We start from the raw sequence: 10,797 nt of genomic DNA on the forward strand, positions 1-10,797 counted from the left end.
AGAAGCGCTGGGCTGGACGGACCCCCTTAGGAGCCCCGGGTGCGCACCAGCGTGCGGGCATTGCTGCCAGTGGGTGGAACTTTTACTACCTAGACACCCCTCATTTAGACGGGACGATCCAGATTAGGTGCTCGTTGTCACACCGTGGACACAGAGACAGCCCAAATGCCTACGTGGCTAGTGTGTTTCCACGGACGTCAGCAACCAACAGTGTCACCCACGTTTGTGTCTGCACCTCCACATAAACACGGGTCCAGATTTGCATATGGCTGGACTAGACGATTAGCTCCTGGGAGTCACACCCACCCAGGCTCTCTCTGAAGAGTCAGCTTGTGTGCAGGCAAAAGATAAAGCATCTTACTTCCTCTAGGGTTTTTGGCAGCACCTAGCTCTATGTCCGGGAGACGTTTCGACATTGGTTAATGTAAATAAGCAGGGCCAGCATGGGCTCTGTGCAGGCAGGCCAGCTGCTCAGCTCTTGTGGGCATGCTTCAGGGTGTTCAGAAACAGCGCCCCGCTCCCCCAGCTGGTGTTATTTAGGAGAATAGTTTCATGCAGGGATGTAAATGAATTTTATATAGACTAAAGTATTTTTATTTAGTGCTGAAATCCTATCTGGGTCGTGGAGGCAAAATTGGTTCTAGAAACAAACCAGACAGGCAACATTTTAAAGGAGGGTAGAAAGCCAGTTATCCTAGATCAGTGGTCAGCAAACCGCGGCTCACAAGCCACATGCGGCTCTTTGGCCCCTTGAGTGTGGCTCTTCCACAAAACACCTTATGCGGGCGTGCACGTACAGTGAGATGAAACTTCGTGGCCCATGCGCAGAAGTCGGTTTGTGGAAAGGAGATAGACGAAACAAGCATACAAGACGAGTGTGGATAGGAGAGTTGGAAGGGGTGGACCTCAGCGAACGTACCTCAGTCAGATTGAGGACGTTTTTAGCTAAGGCCAGCTTAGAAGTACCCTCATTAAGTTAATAACAATGTACCTACCTATATAGTTTAAGTTTAAAAAATTTGGCTCTCAAAAGAAATTGCAATCGTTGTACTGTTGATATTTGGCTCTGTTGACTAATGAGTTTGCCGACCACTGCCCTAGATGGAATAAGTCAGTGTTACAATAGGGACTCGTCTAGGATTCAAACCCTGGCTCTGATATGTACTACCCAGGCGATCTTGGTCAGTGGGGATACCAATGATAACTGTCTCATTGGGTTATTGTGAGGAGAAAATGAAATAAAGCATGTGAAGTGGTTAGGGCTGTAGAGAGTAAGCACCCCATTAGTGTTAGTTATTGAAACTATTTGACAAGCTACTCTGAACAAACTTCCCTGGTGATCTGCAGAAAGCTGTAGTTGTGTCTCCTGATGCCATTCTCTCCTCCCTTCTCTAAAAATATACAACTTGATACAAATCAAGAGATTAAAGAGAAAATGCCGTTGCCACCCAGGTTCTTTCATGCGCTTGTTTATACAGGTTGCTGGAATCAGCAGTCAGGATAATAGACGCCTCCAATTTCAATTCTTGCCAAATTCACACCACACAACAACGACTATCAACACCCTAAAATCCCCACAATAGAAAGATTAACCAAAAATATCCTTCAAGCTTCTGGACACTGTGACAATGACACGTTCAGTTTTGCTTCCTTTGTTTAGCTTTGTGGGAGCTTAAATATTGTTTTTGCTCTATTACTTAACTTGGAGCAGGTGAGCATGAGTCAAGAGAGCTGACCAGTCTTCCTGCTTGACCAACTGCCTGACCCTGGGCATGGCACTTCTTTTAAAGCCCAAATAAGTAACCCTCAAGACCACAGGGAAGCAATTTTTGTCAAATCAGGTGAGTCAAGTTTCAACATGTTTTGGGTTGAGAACCTTGAGGTGGGAGAGGTCAGGAAACATCAGAGACCCGAGCCAGGGAGAGAAAATATCCTGGAAACACGAACTTCTGTTAGTTTGACATTAAATAGCTTGCTATCTGGAAACCTTTTGGTCAGTTACCTGACCAACTGCCCTCAGCCTGACTTGGATATAAAAGCACTTTGAAAAAATATAGTGCTGCAAAGTATTGGGGAGTTCCTTTTAAAAAAAAAATGTTGTAGGTGAACCTGCGGAAGGATCATTAAAAATAAATAAATTAATTAATTTAAAAAAAATGAGCCTTGTATCACATTCTTGCACAGAGAGCTCAGGCAGTCAGAGAATAAAATCCTCATTGCTCAGATTATGTTTCAAGACCTTCTGGGGGAAAAAAATGTCTGAAAAGGCAACCTCTTTAGGAAGTAAAATAATTAGCTTTTTATTTTAAGAAGGTATTATCGCACCTAATTTTTCTAACCTTTTTTTGGGGGGGAGGACCACTTAGAGAACTCATGGTAATGCAGTCTGTTTTCTCCTATAAACTGCACAATAGACTAAAGTTGATCTCTTGCTTTTGGCAAGTAATTAAGGACAGGTCAAAAATGTTTGCTTAGTAAAGAAAAGTAAATAGGAATTTAGGAATTTTCTTTTTACAGATCTGAGTTTTAAATGACAATGAATCCTTGAGAAAATATAAGAGAATCCAACACTGTAGTGTTAATATGGATTTGCAGCCTCTCAACCATTTAACTTGCATAATGGAGCTGCAACCTTGTGCTGATCTAGCATAATGTAAGTTTAACCATACTACTCAGACGGGACAGGGTGTGTGGAGCACAGAGAATACTTTCAACACTGGCAGTGACGTTGCCCCTATGCTCTGGATGGGAGTTTTGAGGCTTCTCTTCCTGAGTTGATCTCAGTTTCTCATTATGTCCCAAGCTGTTTACCCAGGACTGGCTTCCTGATGTACAACCTGTAAAGTTGCACCAGACCCTACGCTCGGAAGAACCCTGTGTTGGTTCTTCTTAATGCTGTGCTGGCGCAATCTTGACATTTGTAATTTTTAACAAGGAGACCCACATTTGCATTTTCCACTGGACCTCACAAATGACGTAGCTAGTCCTGATATCACCACACAGATTATGAGTCTAGTGTTTACAGGTAATTATTTTCCCTTAACCTGTCCCCAAATGCAAAGCCATTATTTTATCTACTTGAAGAAACATACATCTGTTTCAATGCTGTAGGCAAAAACACGGGGGTGTATTCCAGGTCTCATGGCCCATTGAAGGAACTATCAAGGATAGCTTTGATTGCACATAATTTTGACCTTACATTGTTCCTTTAGAACCAAACCCCTCACAGAAGATATGACTCCACTGTAAGTAGGAGAATTGGTTAAATGGGACCTCATTTCTCTTTTTCTCCCCTGTTCATCTTAAGGTGCTAGGAAAGGTTAAAATTCAGTAAGGGGGGGAAAGGGCAATATAAAATGAAAAGAATAAAAATAGTTTGGCTAATTCACAAACTAGAAAACTGGTCACTGAATGTACAAAATTGAATCACACCTTTTTGTCAGATTTTGTCATTCTATTTTCTTTTTGTCTTGACTATAAGGCCAAATTAGATCATTGACCAGTTTTGAAGTTAATCAAAATGTTGATGCTTGATCGAGTTTCCAAAGCACCAAAACCAGTTTTTCTTTGACTCCACCGAATTGAATTAGTATCAAATTGGAGGTTATTTCTCATTCCAATTGTATCCTCGCACCTAGGACATAGCTCCAGACCCTGACCCCTCACATACTAAAAGAAAAAAACATTCTTGGTACCTTCCCCTCACCCTCCATGGGTCCCCTCCACTTACCTGGAAACCACTGTTGTCCCCTAGAAAGCAAAAAAGAGTGAGGACCAGCAGCAGTGGAGACAACTGTGGGCAGGAAGTGGGCGGGGCCAAGCAGAGCTGATGCTCAACGGAGCATTTAGAAGCCAAAGAAATGATTCAGAGGCCTGGCCAACACAGTCATGCTCTTTATCCCACCTCTGGGCCATCAGGCAGTCCTTTTCCAAATGCCTTCATAGCTCAATCATGGTTGAATATTTTTATCTTCACTTTAAACATCAATTGGAAAACCAGAGGGGGAAGAACTTCTAAAATAAAGGGCACAACTTAGAAGACAAAAAGGAAAAGATTAAGAAATGTGTCTTCAAATAGCATGTTCAACATAAAAAACACGAGTTAGAACAATGATTATGTGGTGATACCATTTATAACTTGAGAGAGAACTTGTTCTTGAGAGCACAGATAATGTATTTTATACACATGAAATGCATAGAAATGGGTGAAAACATTACCCTCCAAACGGTTTAGGAGGCAAGTTGGGAGAAGTTTCTGGTTTCGTTTATATAAATGCAAATGGCTTATTTCTTTTCCAGTAAGAATGTATTCATTCAGATGTCACTAATATAATTTCACGGTGCCAATACAATCACACCACTTTTATCATTGTATGTCCTCCTAAATATACCTTAGTGGTGGTGGACCATTAACACTGCACAATAAATAAATTTCCCATCTCTCTTAAAAGTCATGAAAACAAAAGGAGTTTTTCATATAAATTACAGGAAGGAATACATTTGCAAAAGGTCCTTATTTTAAAAAGATAATTTAATTTAAAATTCTATGGTATGTCAGCATTATTTATCCTGGGTGGGAAAATACTGATCTTTACTTTTTAAGTAGTTCCTCTCAAGCGCAGTTCTTAAAACGTCAACATGTAGGGCATTTACTTGCATTTTTAAAACACGTTTTGCCCAACCTGCGACTTCTGAGGGTTTCCTCCCTTTGGTGATAAACAGAACAGGCATTCTTTCCCAAAGCGACGTAGGACTTTAATTATAGTGACTTTTGAGAATGAAAAAGTGAGGGCCCTGAATATTCAGATGCCTATAGTGTAGCTTTTAGCTGAGTTCCTCGCGGTCCTAGTATGAGGTATTGAAGGGGATCAAGTTTATTTTTTTGCCACCCTGAAGCTGCCTTTGGGGGGATATTAAGAAACAAAACTTTAAAAGAACATTCCACTCTCCCCCTTTTCCTGCCCAAGAGATTCAGACAGAAAAATCTGCTTCAGGAAGGAACTCTTAGGATGTTCACCTTAGCCTAATATCATTTAAGTAAGGTAACTAGGAGGGCTTCTGACAGGAACCTATTAATTAGATATCCCAGGTGTCCTGTTGTTTCCGAGGTGTCCAGCAAAAATTTTCCTGCCATGTGTGTTCCACTCTCCCACAACTACCTGTAAATTGCCGGTTCTCACTTCTGAAATCTGATACCCCCCCCCTTTTCTCCTTTGTCCAAAGTGCCTTATGTACCCAATGTTGCCTCATTGTTTTTGGAATTTTCAAACTTATGTGAATTTCCCATGCACATGGATTAAAATTTTGATTTTCTTCTGTTAACCTGTCTCTGTTGATTTGATTATTAGCTTAGCTAAAAGAACTTAGAAGGCGGGAGAAAATGTTGTATGTGTGTTTCTTTTTTAGCTCCCACAGTCTATTAGGGCACTGAGGCTTTGGGTGACCCAAGGGATATTGAGTGACTCACCGAATTGGCAGGTCAAGAATAGAAACCAGAACGCGTTATGTGGCTTCTGTGCATGCACACATACACATTCAGTGTCACATGCACATGCAGTGTCACATGCACAGTATTACCCAGTTGGTGTAATTATCTAATTTCCATAACGACACGTCAACAAGCATTATATCACTAAGTGCCCAACGTATTTGTAATCACATTCCACATGCCATTCCTCTAGAAAGGTGCTTGGACCAGGTACTGGGATGGCTGTGCCTTCCAGAAAGCAAGAAGGATGAAATGCTGCCAACTTTCCTAAACTATGAAGCTGTTTATGCTTCTCTCCTGTATGTAGGAAGCAGGGAAGGGGGGGGGGGGAAGAGAGGAAATCTGGCTACAAGAACATTTGGAGCAAAGAGCAACAATGAGGCATTTCTGGGCGATTTCCAGAGAGGGATTCTTGGCCATGACATTGTTCATGTTACTGGTACAACTGCATGCACATAATCAGCAAATCCTGAAAAGCTGGGTACAACATAATTTTGTACAAGTGAATGTTAATGCTTACGCTGAATTCTTTATTTAAAGGAAGGCTACCTCGATTATACTTGTAAAGTTAAAAAGGTTTTTTTAAAAAAATTTACAAGTATATGTAGATCAAAGTTTTCAAAGAGCAAATCCATTCAGGCACAAACTAACTGTATATATAAAAAATGAATGTCGTGTGGTAGAAAGAGGGTGTTTTTTGGACTCAGAGAGACCAGAGTGCTCATAGCCAAGTTCCACCGCTCATTACACATATGACCCTATTTTTACAGTTGTAAAATGGGGGTGTTGTGGGGACCATTGTCATTTTGGTGATCCAGCTTCCCAAACGGTAGTCCCATTTTTACCATTTAGTATACAAGCAATGCTGTTTGATAGAACTTTCTAGTCTGGCTTTGGAAGTCACGCATCATCACTTCCAACACATTCTATTGGTTAAAAGACTGTTATATTCAAGGAGAGGGGGATTAGATCCCACCCTTTGTGGCAGGGGCTTCAAAGAATTGTTAGACACGTTTTGAAACTACCACAAACCCCACTTATGCGTTAGGGACACTAAATCACCCGTTGGTCCATGCCTTTACCTATACCCTACCCTTTCCTTGCATTGCCCTTGTTCCCACAAATTTACCTCCCAAATGTCTAGTCACCATTTAAGATTCGGCTTAGATGCCATCTGCGTATAACCTTCTATTGCCCCACATTTGGAAGTAATTAACCTTCTCTGTTCTGCCCATGGCCCTCTCTCAATTTTCCTTAGGTGACCTGAATACATATTTGTTGAATGGATAAGTAGAATAATAAAATCTCAGGTGTGAAAGTGACCTCAGGTGTTACTAAGAACATCCTTTATGAACTTGTTTCTATTCATGTTCATTTTCCCCGCCGGATTTTTTTAGTGTCTGGAAGGTAGGGGTCAAGTTTGACTTACCTTTGTAAGTATCCCCGCCCCCTCCCACTTCTAGGTCGTCCAGCAGTACTTCAGCCATAATAGACTTTCAAAGATTGTTAATTAGACCATCCAGCCTGCCTCCCCAACACACACACACACACACACACACACGTGCACAGTTTGTTCATTTGCTATTTTTCCATTAAGTTGGTTTGAGGCAGGTTGGAACCGCTGGAAGAGATAATCTCTAAATGTTGAAGGAGCATGAAATGCTCTTAACCCACCAGACACCATAGGTCAGAATGAATGCTCTTTAGCGTGGCTACCCTCCAAGAACCACTTTTCTGGGGAAGATGGATGCTGTTGTCCCAAACGGACAAGGGTCGCCTTCAGCCATCCTTTCATGCCCCTCCCTTCCCTGACTTTCTCTTCTCCAAAAGCAGAATTTTCTGGGCCACAGTAAACCGATTGACTGAGATCATTCCACTCACTGTAGAACCAGTGCTAAAGCAAATAAACAAAAGAGGAATGCACCTGACTGTTGAGCAGTTTCTGACTTATAAACAAGGAATGTTCCAAAAACTTCCAGGGGTTACTTTGCAAAAACACCTGATAGCTCACAAAGAACTTTTTTTTTAATTTTTATTTTTAATTTTTATTTTTTAATTACAAAGGGTATTACATATGCACACAAAGAACTTAAAGCTCCTGAGGTGACCCACAAAACACCATTCCAGCAATAATATCTTCAGAACACCAATTAGTTGCAATGAAATAATAATACAATCCTAGTAATTAAACAAAACTGGGAAAAAAAGAATATAGTTTTTGAAGCAAATCCAATATGCTGATGTTTGAGGGGAAAGCTAATTTAAGGAAAGGAAAGTGGGAAAGTAGTTGCAGAATTTGGGGTGCATATACTAAAGACTTCTTGACCCTCTCCATGACTTTGAAGATTGATTTACCCGGTTCACTTTTATATCTAACTCTGATTGCCAACTCATCCCCCCCCCCTGCCCCGCCCCGAGGTATAACCCAGCATTCCCAGCCCTCACGAGGCTATAAGTAGAAAATGAGGTCACATTTCCATTTTGCATTCAAATGATGATAGCCTGGGAGCCCATCAGCGATCTGCATCCCTGGAAATGAATCTCCTTTAAAGCATTCCCCAGTTATTCCTGAGCAGTCACATGTGCCTTAGCTTACAGACACTGCATGGCACTAACCCTGCTTGTCCCCTCCTACTCAGATTCCCATGTGTCCAGGTCTATTGCTCACAGAGATGCTTGGACAACTCTGCCACTGTAGGCCATGCGACAGCCCAGGTCCCTGCCAAACAGACAACCTCTGGATGCCTCCAAACCTTCTGAACTTTGTGCTGGGCTCAGTGCAGAGGTGGGAGCTGACCCCCCTCCCTGACCTTCCACACACTCTTGGTTGCTCATGCTCAGAGCCTCACGGGGTCTTTTATCAGTTCCAACACAGCTTGGCCTCCAGAGACGCTTCTGTCAGTGCACAGCCCAAGAACGTTGGCACTAAACAGATTACTAATCAGACCTGACTTAAAAAATATATATTTTTTTTTTCTTTAAGGGACTGAAAAGAAAAATTGAAGCCAAGCTTTCCTGAAGATATTATAAGCGTCAAAAGAGGATTGGAGAGGAAGAAGAGGCTTTAAAAGCATGTCTTTGTGTGAATGTCCTATCTTGGCCGTGGAGTGAGGTAAAGTCAGCAAGTTACCATTCATTCATTTAGCAAAGTTTTACTGAGCAGCTACTATATGCCAGGGACTGTTTGTATCCAGAGGGCCAAGCAGTGAACAAAGTAGGCAAAGTCCCTGCCCTCAATGAGCTCACATTTTAGCAGGGGAAGGCAGGCAGCTCAGAAATAAATAAATGGATCTGCATAGTTTCAGGTGTGGCAAGTGCTATAAAGCAGGATAAGGAGATGGACAGACAGGCATGGGTTGCTATTTTAGGTAGTTTGGTCAGGCAAGGTACTAGTTCAGGTAGTTTGGTCAAGCAAGGAATCCTTCAGATTCCTCCTAAAGTTATATTTGAGCAGGAACCTGCAGGAAGCGAGGGTATAAGCCTGCAAGTGTCTGGGAAAAGAATATTCTAGGTAGTGGGAATAGCAAGTGCAAAAGGCCTGAGGTAGAAGCACACCGGCATATGTAAGGAATAGCCAGGGAGCAAGTGTGGTGGTGAAGGGCATGGGGGCGGACGCACAGTAGGTTGGAGCTAATCTGGGGCCAGATGGCCCAGGGCCTGTAAGGGATGAGAAGCAATTGGAGAGAAGTGACAGATGTTTTAAAAGAATCACCCTGTGAAGATAACAGAGTAGGGCAAGAAGAAAGCCGGGAGGCTAGTTCAGAGGCTGTGGCAGACTAGAGATGGTGCTGGACGCCCGGAATTGTGCTGGGGGCCTCCCCCTGTGGACGGAGCAAGCCTGTGCATGGCAGTTGGGTGTTTCCTCTTCACGCCTGTCCTGGGGGTACACCGTCAGGTGCAGCTTTCTCACTGCCTCCTCTGACAGTGAGGAGGAGATTACCTGGGATGGATGCAATAAAATGGCACAGGAGTAGGAACATAGTGTCATAAAGGCCCTCGGGAAAACCCCCAAGTGGAACCCGAGACTCTGCTATCTCCTTGTAATTAAATTTTCCTCGCCAAGCGAACAGATGGGGCCAGTGGGTGACAAGCATTGCTCTTAAGGAAGGGCATGCCAAAGTGACGGCTGCAGTTTAGTTTGCATGCTTTTAGCTTTGAGGAACAAAAAGCCCGTTTACACTGGCTTCAACAGTGAGCAAATCGTCTCCCCTAATAGGAAGTCCAATGGTATTGTGTTTGCTTCCACATTTTGATACGTATATCTTTATAGCTGTATATGACCTGCTCGACTCTCTCTTTCCCCTTCCACTATGCTACAAGATGTACTTACTTATCATGCCTTACTTATCATGCTTATTAATATTGTCTTTCTTCCTCCATTAGAATTAAATTTTCTGAGAACAGGGATCATTATTTTATTCACCTACATATCTTCATTTACATATCCTATGTGCCTAGAATGGTGTCTGAAACTGTGTAGGCACCTAATATACATAGGGTGTCCCTCAAAAATGTATGCACACACTTTGAATAATTATAAAGGCAGTATTTATTAAAATACATTTCAGTTTCAAAATTGAGCTATCAGCTGCTAAAGTGTGCGTACAGTTTTCTGGGACACCCAGTAGTTGTTGAATGAATGAGTAAAGGGGTGAAATATTTTCCTTTGGATCCCAAATGAAACAAAAGGAAGGTTGTGATGGCCCCATACTTTCCCTGCCGGGGAAGTAAGAAAAAAGTCAGGAAACTCTCCATTTGCTGGAACAGTTTCCTTGTGGCACCCCAAGGGGCAAGACTGTAAACTACAAACCAAATCGCAAAATTCATTCATCAAATAAACCTTTGTTTCCCAATCATCGAATGAAAAATGCCATGTTCAAGATACTTGGAATGATCTTCAGACTTGACCAGATGGGGGATGTCACTTGACAATGTATTTGATAAAGATTTAAAAGCCTGTGGTCCCCTTGACTGGTCTCAGCCTCTGGACTTTGTGTCTTGACCAATAGTACCCTACTTTGGCAGGCCCTGCACACATGAGAATAAGAAGAAGCATGTGGCACCATTTCCTTGAGGCTGTGATGTGGTTAGCTTGTTTTAGTTCAGAGCTGCTAATTAAGCCTGATTTTCCTATGTGCTGGGCACTATGGAAGATGCTAGAGGTGTAACAATGACCAAGGCTCTCAAGTTTGGTGAGGTAGTTTAGCCAGTGTAGTGCAAGAGACAAACATATAAACAGGCAATTATAATGAAATGTTAAAGGGGTGATATTGGATGTTTATGCCAGGCATGGTACAAAGGAATGAATG

This window comes from Myotis davidii, unplaced genomic scaffold (genome assembly GCF_000327345.1).
Source record: "Myotis davidii unplaced genomic scaffold, ASM32734v1 scaffold120, whole genome shotgun sequence".
Classification (NCBI taxonomy): Eukaryota; Metazoa; Chordata; class Mammalia; order Chiroptera; family Vespertilionidae; genus Myotis; species Myotis davidii.